Genomic DNA, 14334 nt, shown 5'->3' on the forward strand with positions numbered 1-14334 from the left:
TATATATATATATATATAAATATATATACATATCTGGGAAGTGGTGGCCCAGTACAAGGGTACGAGGACTTGTACTGGGCCTTTAATCTGGCTCAGGAAACTGGGCCACCAATCCTCAAACAGAAAAAATTTACTTCAGTTCAATAAGTTTCTATCACATCATTTTTTACAACATTTAATTTAACTTGCTTTCACGTCGGTTTGTTTGATTATTTGTTTGTTTGGTGTCCGCTCAAAACAAATACTAGGTCAGCGGTAATAAAAAAAGAAATACGCTAAACTTTAGTTTAGCGTAAATAAAAGAAATCGTTAAGAAAAGTAATTAAAGAAACAAAAAACAAAAAACTTTGTTTAGCGTAAATAAATAAAACCGATGACGAATAATAATAACAAAAAACGTTGTTGACCTGGAATTGATATATTTTATACTGTAAAAAAGTAAGTAAAGTTTTAATACTTTACTTATAAATAGTAATTAAAAATAATAATTAATGTTTCTAAAGTAAATAAATAAAAAAAATATCTTATAAACGTAGAAATATAAAGAAGAAAGCTAAATATAAAAAAGAATCTGGAAACTGAATATGATCGATTGTCTTGCTCGAGAAAGAAAACGGAAATTTCGAGCTAGAACAAATGAATCAGCTGAACAACGAACATCTAGGCTAAAAAAAAGAAGAGAACGATATGTTAAGGCAATGGCGGCTGAAACAAAAGAAGGTAGAGGCAGATGTATTGTTAAACTAAAAGAATACCGAAAACAACCATTTTAGCGAGGAACGATTAAAAAATGTGTCCTCTTTATCTGAAATTAACCATCCCATCAATAAAAAAAACAGAAAATTGTTATTGAAAAGTTCAAAACTATAAATATATAAAATCCATGAATTCATTTGCTTTACATTGATAAATATGGTTAATATATGTTTGATAAATAATATTTTGTGTTTAATGAGTTTTTGTTATTACTTTCATTCACTACTACTCAATATGCTCCAGTCCACTCGCTATTGGTCCATGGAATTTATAAATAGTACAACTCTGTATAAATTCCATGGACCGATAGTAGTTATAACTCAAACGAAAGAAACCAATGCCGTGGTGTCTATCATAGGACTAGTTTTAATTTTATATTTATTTATATTTCAGGTGAAATAAAGGAACAAAAAAAAGAAAGAATCAACATCGAAATACAAATCTGGTGCTGAAAAAAATGCTCAAAAAACGACAATATAAATTAAAAGCAGCTAGTAATGATACAAAACAATTAAAGTTAACGGCAGGTCTCGCGTCAGTGCAGGTGCCACAAATACAGAGAAAAGCTGGGACATCATTTACAGCAACAGGGAATATAGAACTAACATCAACATCCATTGTGAATATCACAAGTAAGCATTATTGAAACAGAGCCAATAAAAGAGATTAGTGACCAATCATTTGTTCAAGAAACAGACAATAATCAAGATGTTATAATTGCAGCAGATAAAGGAGCAGAACTAGAATATTCAGACACATTCTGAAACCAAAAAATTACTGAAACTGAGAGAGTGCCTGTAGAAATGGGTTACTATGAAGTGCCTGTAACTGCAGCGGCGGACCAATAAAGATTATTTAGCTACTCAACAACGGCTCAAAGATTTTTTAGCGGCTCAAGTGCCTGTAACTGCAGCAGCGGACCAATAAAGATTATTTAGCGGCGGACCAATAAAGATTATTCAGCGGCTCTACCAATAAAGATTATTTAGAAGTAACCAGATAACGTTGTAAATGCCACCTAAAATGATCCAGCAATATTTCTAGAGCTGAAAAATGCAAAGAAGATTGATAAAAAGCAATTTAATGTATTAAGGCCAAAAAAGCCAACAAAACATTCAAGGTTATCTAAGTATCACACTGAATCAGTTAAAATTAATGACAATGAAGTTGTGCAGAAAAAGTCATGGCTAACTTACTCTCTGCTATTGCTTGTTTATGTTTTGGATCAAGATAGGACAGAAATTTTTTACGTGATGGGTTTGATAATTGGTCAAACTTACGTCACATCATAACAAAGCATTGCATCCAGAAAAACCATCGAAATGCTGCTGAAGCTATGGTCCATGCATTATCAAACTCCACAATTGATAAAATATTAAATATTGAAACCACGAAACATCTGAAAAAGAAACGTAAAGAAGCGGGGAAACTACATCAATACCTAATACGAGTTATTGATGCTATTCGGTATTTGATCGCAGAGAGTAAAAACTTACGTGGAAATGAGGAAGCCAACTTTTACAATGACTCTGAAAAAAGTGAAATCTTTCAAGGTGGCGCGGTTAAATTTCTAAATTTGTTAAATTTACTCAGTCAGTATGATGAGGTGCTGAATGAAAAACTTTCAAATGTTCACAGTACTCAAAAACAATCTGCTGGAAGGGGTGCTAGAATTACGCCTCTTTTTAATATACACAAAACAAGCTAATTCATACTATGACACAGATAGTCAAGAAGGGTATTCCAGAAAAGGTAAATAACTCAGTATTTATTTCAACATTAGCTGATGGCAACAATGGTATTACACTCTACGAGCAAACTTCTATTGTATTACGCTATGTTATGCTTGCTGCAGAAGAGGTCGTTTTAAAGGAACATCTGATTTCAATGGTTGAAACTGGAACAACAACTGGTGAAGGAAAAAGCGAAAAATCAAAGATGAAATCAAATCAGTTAACGTAGATATTTAAAAGTGTATAGGTATGTCTTTTGATGGTGCAAGCAACATGCAAGGAATAAACAAAGGAGTTGTAACACATTTGAAGCAGTGTTCTTCCATGGCAACAAATATTTATTGTGGATCTCATGGAACAATTCTGGTTATGAAAGTTTGTGCAAATTCTTCTGTTGTTTCTGTTCACTTTTTTTGAACAGAAAACAAGCCTGGTAATGTGCAGAAACTAAAGACTTTTCTATAGGGAAGCTCAAGGAAACGAAATAATATTTTTGAAAAGTGCAAATCTCTTCTTAAGGATGTGAATCAATCTATTGAACTCGCTGCTATCCAAAGCGTTCGTTTCAGCGCCTTACAAAATGCCACCGACCAACTGCTGACACTATACAAGGCAGTAATCGATTGCCTTGAACAAATTTCAAATGACATGGAACTTAAAATGTATATTCGAAGTGAAGCACAAGGTCTTTTATCCCGATTTCAGTCATATGAAACAATTGTAACTTTATGTCTCTTCAAAGAAATTTTTACTATCTTGGGTCCCCTAAATAAAATTCTTCAAGGAAAAACACTTGATTTTTTGTTTGCTATAATGTCTGTCGATGTATCACTGGAAAAGCTTCAAGTATCAAGGAACAGTGCTGACCAAAATGCTATTTTATCTACTGTTAAAGTTGCAACTGAGGCTCAGCTTGAACAACAAATATTTGATGAGAATAGGACTGGCAGAAAGAAACGACTGGACTTCGATGAAACAGAAGTTCAACGGATTACTCAGTGTTTTATACTCTAGTGGATTCAGCAACTGCAATTTTTGTTGACAAACTTTATTTACAGCGGAAATTTTTAGAAAGCATAGACACCTTTTATTGAAGAATATATGTGAAGATTTTACTCATAGTTTTCATAACTCTAATTCACAAGAAAAAAATCAATCAGTGCTTGAAAAAATCAAAATTGGTATCAGTTTAAATGAATTCACTACTGAAATGGTTGATTTTGTGGAGATCTACAGAAAGGCTGCTGAGAAGGATAACATAACATTGCCTTCTTTCCTCACCACTTTACTTCACCGGGCCCCTCTTCTGGAAATTCGTACCTGCTTTTTAGGTGCCACCACGTCTTTGATATATATATATATATATATATATATATATATATATATATATATATATATATACATATATATATATATATATATATATATATATATATATATATATATATATATATATATATATTATATATATATATATATATATATATATATATATATATATATATATATATATATATATATATATATATATATATATATATATATATATATGTATATATATATATATATATATATATATATACATATATATATATATATATATATTTGTTTATATAAATACATATATTTATATACATATAAATATATATATATATAAATATATATATATATATATATATATTTATATACATATAAATATATATATATATATATATATATATATAAATATATATATATATATATATATATATATATATATATATATATATATATTTATTTATATATATATGTATATATATATATATATATATATATATATATATATATATATATATATATATATATATATATATATATATATATATATATATATATATATATATAAATATATGTATATATAATATATATATATATATATATATATATATATATATATATATATATATATATATATGTATATATATATATATATTAATATTTATGTTTTTTCATTAATATAAACTATATTTGCTATACTTTATCTCGTACGGATTCCATTTAAAAGTAGTATTACTTGTTGGAACTATAGCTCGCACTTATTCAATTAAAAAAAAGCAAAAAACAAATTTCCAGATGTAGGTTTTTTCAAAAACTCAAAACCTGATTTTAATTTTATATAAGAAAGTGTTTTTTATGTTGCTTTTATGTTTATGTTGCTTTTATGTTTATGTTGTTTCATTATTTTCTTTGAAATTTAAGAAATGTAATTATTCGAGTAACGGTAAGCGTCGGTGGTGTAACGGTTAGCATTGTTGCCTTCCAAGCAATAGATCCGGGTTCGATTCCCGGCTGACGCACATTGTATTGCGTAGCGCGTTAAGCGTTACGTAATACAGTTCTTTTATTTGGCACAGAGTTAATGATTTAAGTTGCGTTGGGTAATTGGTTTCACTGCCTTGCGTAATGTAATACAGTTGTGTAATACAGTTCTTTTATATGACATAGCGTTAATAATTTACGTTGCGTTGGGTAATTGGTTTCATTGCGTTGGGTAATTGGTTATTGGTTAATTAACCAACGCTTTATTGGTTACCATTTAAATTGGTTAATACAAATTGGTTAATACCATTTAAATTGGTTAATACAAAGCATATACATAGTTAATTGATTAATACATAATTGAATAGGTTTTATAGTGCTAACGTTATGTAACCTATGCGTATTTAACGTTATATAACCTATTTTATAGTGCTAATGTTATGCAACTTATGCTATAAACCCGCGGTGTAACGTTTTGTAGTTAAATTTATTAGTTACTTAGTTGACTTTAGGAGTGGTAACCAATTAACTATTAATCGACCAAAAAAAGTTTATCCCCAATCATTAAATTAAAAAACGAATTATAGATTAATTTTCCGTATTAAAATTATACGGTAGTATACGGTATACTAAAAATTTAGTATACAGTTTACCGTATAGTATAGAATAAAGTATTCTATACAGTATACTGTAAAGGCTATACTTTACAGTATACTGTATAGTATACTTTACACTGTAAACAAACTTTTGTCGGCGAAACCGTAATACAAACATGTATTGCAAACACGTAAAAACTAAAATATTAAATAAAAAACAAATGCGTTTGTTTTTTATTTAACATTTTTGTTTGTGTGTTTTATTATAATGTTAACCATTCGTTACACCTTCTCACTAAAAAAATTAAAAAGTCTTTGATCAAAATCAGCAACCACTTGATAATGGATTGTTATCTTGCAACATTGAAAAACCCATTAAAAATAAAAACATTTTAATCACAATAAGTCATACAATAAATAGGGCATCGCAATTTAATTCATTAACATAATATTGTAATATTTTATTAATAAATTATTAAACTATCAAGAAATTTCAATAATTATTCATAAAAAAAGTAAATAGGTATACCAAACTGTATACTAACTCTTGGTATACCAAGTATACGGTAAAGTATAGCGCAAAGTTAGTATACCGTATACTGTAACCGGTTATTTCTAATTAAAATAAAAGGTTATTCATTTTTATATGCTTATTTATTCATTCATATATGCCTATTTATAAAAAAGAAAGCATCAAAAAGAAAACAAAAACTTTATGTAAATCTTTTGAAACCAATAATTAAAGGTGATGAAAAAATCTACAAAATCTACAATAATATATAAGTTTTTTCAACATAGTATAAACGAAAGCAAAAATAAGGTATTTTTCTAATCAGCTCGTTAAGCATAAATTCGAGATAAAGAGTACTTGGGCTGTTATAAACGAACTAACAGGAAGAGTAAAAAAGAAACACACTTGTTTACCACAAAAACCAATTTCCGATAAAAAAAAAATAATGACAAGCGAAACAAATATCTGTCAAGAATTTAACAAATATTTTGTTAATGTAGGCCTCTCTATTGTTTCTAGTGAGTAACTGGTATTAGGAGTGTTTATTGATCTTTCCACGGCCTTTGATACAGTTGATCACAGTATTTTACTTTTCAAGCTAAATTATTACGGTATTGTAGGCTTAAGTGGTTTCAAGGCTATTTGTCTAACAGAAAGCAATTTGTATTACTAGAAACGTCAGGAGCCCTTGATATTACGTGTGAAGTTCCTAAGGGTTCAATTTTAGGTCCATTATTGTATTTAACATATACTAACGATATGCATTATTCTTCCCAACAAATATCTACAATTATGTATGCTGACGATACAAATTTCTTTTTTAATCATCCTGATGCAAAGACTTTGTTTGAAACTATGAATATTGAACTCGAAAATTTCACCCTCTGGTTCATAGCAAGTAAATTATCCCTAAATTGTTAAAAAACTAGCTATACTCTTTTTCATAAAAAAAATACGTTCAATTAATATTCCGTTGCAGCTGCCTAAACTGATTTTCAATAAAAACAATATTGAACGTGAAAAATTTACAAAACTTTTAGGTGTACTTTTTGATGAAAATTTGTCATGGAGAAACCATATTGAAACAAAGGTCTTCTTGAAACAAAGGTGTCCTCTGTAATAGGTGTTTTGTATAATTCGAGACCCATTCTCGATAGTAAATCACGTAGTACGCTTTCAGTCATGTTCATAGTCAGCTTTTGTACGCAAATATTGTATGTGCCAGCTCCCATAAAAAAAAATTGCCAAAGTTTCAAAGGCTGCAAAACCATACAGGTAAAGCAGTTAATTATCTATATAGGTTAGTAAAGGTGGTCACAGTGATGAAAAGCATGATGGTTTTAGATATTTAAATTGTAACAATTACAGATATTAACTTTTATGTATAAGTATAAGAATAATCTACTACCAAGCGTTTTTTCAAATATTTTCTTGATATCATTTTCTGAAAAATATAATCTGCGTTTAAATATCAGGTACAACTATCACCTAAGGAAAACTAAATCACAGCAGTCAAGTTTTCTAATTACAAACCGTGGTCCGTCAATATGGAATCATTTCCAAAATAAAAGTATTAAAGACCTAAAAAGAAATTTATCGTTCAAACGGCAAACTAAAATGCATCTTCTTAATTCCTGACATATACATGACTCAAGAAGAACATATACATGATTATGAACATGTATATGAGAATATGAACAAGAGTATAAACATATATATGAATATGAGAAAAATAACAAGAATATGAACATATATATGAACATATATACAAGAAGAACATATATATACCCAGCTCAAGAAGCTAAATGACAAACTTGTCGCTGCTAACATTCTAGATAAACCGTTTTGGAATGTTATACATTGAAGGACAAGTTGAATAAGTTGCATCAATGTCATCAAATCAACGTCCAATCAGGGCTATGTGTTTGCAACCCCAGCCAGAGCCCTGACTGACTACGCTAGTCGCACAGCTGCTCCTAAATCAGAAATCTCTACTGCCATCTAGACGTCCTAGACCGATAACTAAAGCAAAAAAAAAAAACGGTTCAACCGAACGCTTCCACCATTCAACATAGTCATCTATGCCACTGGGCAAACAACCCATGCTCACTCAATGAATTAACTACATTGACTATAAGTCATAAGTTAATAACTATTGAGTATAAGTCAAAAGTTCATAAACTCAGTAGAACTAACTTCATTGACAATAATATTGTCTTTTTTGTAAATGACAAACACCAAGAGCTGTTGGCCAGACTATCTGCTCTAGGTCTAGTTGGCCACACGTAATTTTTTTTGCGAAAAACTTGGTTCACAGATTTTTCAGACGTTGCCATACCCGGCTACCAACCTTATTGCAAAGGCAGAGACAAGAGGGACGACGGAGTTGTCATTTACATAAAAGACAATATTATAGTCAATGAAGTTAATTCTACTCAGCTCAACTCAACATTAATTGAGCAAATCTGGCGAAAAATAAAAAAGCACACTTGCTTCATTGAAGGTCAACTCGCTGTTGTAGGCCTTGGCAACTTGCCTACTTTGCCATTGAAGGTCAACTCGCTGTTGTAGGCCTTGGCAACTTGCCTACTTTGCCATTACAACCTCGACTTGTTTGGAGCCGAAAAAACTACGCAGCAATATCCTCGCACATTGCAGCTGTTGATTGAGAAAATTCAGTGGTCTAAATGCAAACGATAGCTACAAGCTCCTAGTAAACGTGTATAATGAATCCATGAATCTATACATCCCATCAATAACTACTCTCTTCAATGAGAAACTGGAGCAAGGGTTAACACCAGATCTTGTTAAGACGGTCAAGGTTAAACGAGCTTCTTGGGCCAAGTACAAAAATGTAGGTCGCGATACGTTCCAATTACTTAAAGAATCACACCGCACTGCATGCAAAAACGTTACTATAATGGTAAAATCTGCCAGGCACAACTACAAAGAGAAATTCGCCAGAGAGTGCAAAAGCAACCCTAAACGTTTACATACACATGCACAAAGCAAATAGAGCGTCGAGAACTTTATTACATTGCTAGAAACAGTTAATAGCAACATCACTAGCAAAAACCGGCAATATATGCTCATTGTTGAATAACTATTTTCATTCGGTTTTTGTTTTGGAGCCCAAAGTTCTGATCTTGGCTTTTTTAAGTCGTGCTGAAGCAGTTTGTGTCGTTGACCCAGCAAGTTTTTCTATCGATATAGTACAAAAGTGCCTCAACCACCTTGATTTTATATTAGTACTTGTACTATTGTAAAGTTCCTTGAAATGTTACAACTTATTTCAAAGCATATTTGATTTGATGAAAGAAAATCATGTGGCTACAACGGTTTACATCCACGGATCCATAGATAATGTGCAGCTCATTTTGCCAAAGTTCTTTCGCTTATCTATAAGTGCTGGTTCGCGACTGGTGTAGTCCCTGAATTGTGGAGAAAATCAAATGTAACGCCTATTTTCAAGAAGGTGAGTAAACTAAATGTATCAAACTATTTTGCTCAAATACATTTCATGCAAAATGATAGAAAGTATTCTTAAAACAAGTTTAAGGGAACACTGTGTTGATAATGGCTTAATTACTCCAAAGTAACATGGCTTTGTTCATCGCATGGGTTGCGTCTCAAACCTGCTAGAAACTCGGGATATTCCGTCATGATATTTCGTCAATTACTTAATGGCCAACGTTGACGGCACGCGTAAACCGCTAGAAAAGACTGTAGTCGAACGAGAACTTGATGTGATGGTCTCCAAAGAGCTTAACGTCAAACCACAAGTAGAATCAGCTGCATTGATTGCGAATAGAAAAACTCAAAAAAGCATTTCGGAGTCGCGGTTTTTGTTTATGGCGCGCATTGTATCTTATTTACATTCGCCAAAAAATTAAAACAAAGCTCATGTTTTTTTTTAGTGTAATGTATATAAAAATACATACATTACATATATATATATATATATATATATATATATATATATATCTATATATATATATATATATATAAATATATATATATATATATATATATATATATATATATATATATATATATATATATATATATATATATATATATATATATATATATATATATATATATATATATATATATATATATATATATATATATATATATATATATATATTTGAATTTAATTATTTATAATTATTATTATTGCACAAATACTTACGCTATGGATGTAAAAGAAAATAGCAGTGCGAATCGAAAATCATGGAAAAATGTTACAAAAGCGCACATTAATATGCTATTAAGCTAAGTTTTCAACTAAATTCTTAAAAGCATTTGGTTGAAAGAAATGAATCTACAGCAAGCATTTCTAATTCTCTGAATTTATCTAAGCGCAAAGTTCAGAATCTTGTCTTTAAGTTAAACAACGGAGAATTCGACGCCATTCCTGCTTTCAAGTCGTTTTCTGATAAAAAAAAAACGAGGTAAAAGAAAAAACGCTCAAATGAAACTCTCAAATAAAAAGTATTGAGTTATGCGTACAAGAAAACAATCTTTGTACGCAAGAAGCAAACAGAAGAAAATCTTTCTGCTTCAACATGGTCAGCCTTCTATTTCAAGAAAACTCAAACGCTCGGATTTACCAAGAAAGCGTTTTGTGTACAGATCAGAAGAACGAAACTCAACACGAGTTATTCATTGGTTATTCACTAAGTTGTGCCCCAGCAATTTTACGGTCGTTTGCAAATCGTGACAAAAGTTTTAGTTTGATTTGTACTGTTTCAACAATGGGAGTGCTGGATTATGAAACAAAATCTGGATGTTGGAATGCAGATTCATTTTGTACTTTCATTACGACAATTTTGGCACAATCAATTAGGAATGCAGAAGTGGAAGCTCCGGTGCTCGCTATGGACAATTGTTAACTCCACTGGAGTCTGTTTGGCAAACACTAACTTCTCATGGCATAGCTGTTAAGTATCTGCCAGCATAAACGCCACAGCTTAATCCAATAGAAGAAAATTTTTCTTTTTTAAAGCAGGCATACAAATAGGAAGAAAGGCCTTGAAATACGGATGGGTTAATCAGAAAACTTTAAAAGATTATGGATACAACAGAATTTAATTTAACTCCATTTTACAACCATATGCGTAGTTACATAAGTCTAGCGCTGGCTCGGAAACCATTTTTTAAATAAATAGTAGTAATAACAATCAAATTTATATTTTGAATATATCTATATAAAAACATAAAAGCCTATTTATTTTTTATATAAAATTAATTTAGAAATTTTATGGTTAGTTGTCTCGCGTATAAACGCGCATATAAGAACGAATAGACACGCGTAATATAAGAATGAATAAATTCGCATATAAGAATGAATAGAAACGCATATAAAAATGAATAGACACGCATATAAAATGAATAACCCTAAAAGCGGTGATATTTATTTTAATTTCTTGGTTTTATTGTTAATCCATTCTGTAAGAATGTACTCCGCAATGGAGATCTTAAGAAAACTACATTTATGTTAATGTAATTTAGTAAAAGATTATTGTATAGAAGTAAGCGATAATAAAGGTTGTTTTACTTCATCAAATTGGCGACGAATATGGAAAAAAAAAAAAAAAAAAAAAGAGGATTTAAATAATCATTACATTTAACATACTTATAAAAAACCTTAATCTACCAAACTTTCCACCATTTTCATGTTGCAACTAAGTTATTTTCTAGCTGGAAACGCTACATTAAACGATTCGAGTTACTTTGCGATTCACTTATAATTACAGATGATAAGCAAAAACTTTCGTTGCTTCTTACTTTAATTGGAGATAAAACTTACGAAATTTATGAAAACATTATACCGCAAGATACGCTGATCACATACCAGCAAGCTGTCGAAGCTTTTAAGGAATACTTCAAACCCCAAGTAAACCCGAGCTATGAAATTTTTATCTTCCATAAAATGGCTTAACATACAGATGAAACCACTCAGCAGTTTTACGTTCGATTACACGAACAAGCTCTTAAATTCGAGTTTGCCGATAAAGATAAAGAAATTAAACAACAAATTGAGCTTAGTACAAACATTTCCAAACTACGTAAATACAGTTTTCAAAATCCTAATAAAAATTTACAAGATTTGTTAACTACTGCAAAAACATTCAAACTGATGGACAATCAAGTAGAAGAACTGGAGAAAGAAACGAATAAACAAAGCGAAGTAAACAAGAAAACAAACTTACCACTAATCAGTAAAGAACCAAATGAGATTATAAATAAGTCGCTGAAAAAAATTTGTAATCGATGCGGAACTGAACTACCGCACACTAACGCATGTTTAGCGTTAGGGAAAACATGCTACTCCTGCGGAAAATTGGACATTTTGCAACAGTCTGTAAAAGTAAGAAACAAAAAGAACAGAATACAACAACCCATCGAGAGAAATACCAAAGAAATGAACAAATCTATGCGAAACCAATAAATACAATTTACAAAGATATCAATGATCCGAAAATCCTCGTGCAAAGTTAAATCAAGGAGACTTGTATTCTGTAAATGCTAATAAGATAAATACTGAAGCAGTCGAAAACTTCGAGGTAACGATTAATATATAAAATATACCAATAACCGTTTTAATAGATACCGGAGCTTTTATCAAAGACCGCTTCGCCTATATAAATCTAAAACACAGATTATTACTTACGGGGATAACAATCCAAAACTTAAAATTGAAAGGCAAATCAATGCCGTGATAGAAAGTCATACGAAATTCCTTCAGTCCAAATTCCACGCGATTAAAACACACCACAACAATCTATTATCTGGAAACGACGCCAAATTACTCGGTTTAATGCAATTGAATAGAGCTCTAGTACATACTGACGTCAATGAGAAACTTTTAAACAAACAAAAAACAATACAAAATAATTATTGCGACAGTAAACAACAATCTTGCCAACCCATGCGGAACATTAGCAAATTAAACAATGTTCTACTTCTAAACGTTCCAAAACGATTACAACCACTTATAAACTCATACAAAAATTCTGTTTTTAGCGGGAAAATAGGAAAACTTTCTAACTACCAAGCTAAGTTGAAAATAAATGAAAGTATACCACCAGTCGCACAAAAAGAAAGAAGAATTCCTTTTGCACTTAGAGAAAAAGTTAAAGATGTGCTTACAAAGCTTGAAGCAGAAGGAATAATTGAAACGGTAACGGACGAAACAACACCCTGGATAAGTGCAATGGTAATTGTTCCAAAAAATGACGGTAACCTAAGGATTTGCGTAGACGTGCGAGCCGCTAACAAAGCTATCGGAAGAACGCGTTTCCCGACTTCAACCCTAGATGAAGTTATTATAAAACTTAAAGACTAGATTTAATGAAGGCATTTTACCAGCTCAAACTTGCGCCGGAATCGAGATCAATTACTACTTTTCAATCCGAAACTCAAATTAAACGTTTCACAAGACTTAATTTTGGAGTAAATTCTGCGCAGGAAGAACTACAAAACGCTTTACGAGAAGCTTTGAAAGATATAGAAGGAACTCCTAATATTGCTGACGATGTTTTAGTATTCGCTTTAAATGCAAAACAACACGATTCAATATTACACAAAGTATTAAAAAGATTCAAACAGAGAGGTTTAACTCTAAACTTTGAAAAATGCTTATTTGGAAAAGAAAAAGTAAAATTTTTGGATTTATATTTTCAAAAGAAGGAAAGCAACCAGATCCTGAAAAACTTGATAATATCAAAAACAGGCCTATACCAGAAAACACTAAAGCTCTCCAAAGCTTTCTCGGGCTTATGAACTATTTTAAGCGTTTCATTCTACACTGCAGTACAATTACTTATCCTTTACGAAACCTTCTTCATAAAGATTCATCATGGAACTGGAACCTTGAGTGCCAGCGTGCGTTCGATAAACTGAAAAACGCTATGACATCAGACTCATGCGTTGGGTACTTCGATCCCAATAAAGAAACTACAGTCTTCACCGATGCAAGTCTTGTAGGCATATCGGCAATCATTGTACAAAACACGCCAAATAAACAAGACTTTAAACTCATATCTTATAATTCAAAAGCGCTGTCACCTGTACAACAACGCAACTCTACGCTGGAAAGAGAATGTTTAGCTATAGTGTACGCCTGCGAACACAACAGGACATACCTGTTTGGACACCCTTTTAAAATGTACAGCAATTACAAAGCTGTGAAGGTTTTAAACGAATCAAATGCTACAGTACCACTGCGCATTGAGCGTATGACTTTACGATTACATGGATATTCTTTTGATTTACACTACGTCCAAGGAAAAAACAATATATCTAATTATCCAAGTCGACACCCGGTAGACCCTTGTGACAACGAAAAGCTAGAAAAATATGTCAACTTTACTGCTGAATACGCATGTCCTAAAGCCCTTTCACTACTAGATATTCAAATAGAAACCAAAGC

The 14334-nt window shown here is 31.1% G+C and overlaps 1 non-coding gene across 1 annotated transcript; it reads left to right on the forward strand.

The window, feature by feature from the left end:
• Positions 1-4753: 4753 nt before the first annotated feature.
• trnag-ucc (transfer RNA glycine (anticodon UCC)) lies at positions 4754-4825 on the forward strand. The gene has a single exon. It is a non-coding gene; the product is annotated as a tRNA-Gly (tRNA).
• The last annotated feature ends 9509 nt before the right edge of the window (positions 4826-14334 follow it).

The sequence above is a fragment of the Hydra vulgaris genome, chromosome 09, assembly GCF_038396675.1.
Source record: "Hydra vulgaris chromosome 09, alternate assembly HydraT2T_AEP".
Classification (NCBI taxonomy): domain Eukaryota; kingdom Metazoa; phylum Cnidaria; class Hydrozoa; order Anthoathecata; family Hydridae; genus Hydra; species Hydra vulgaris.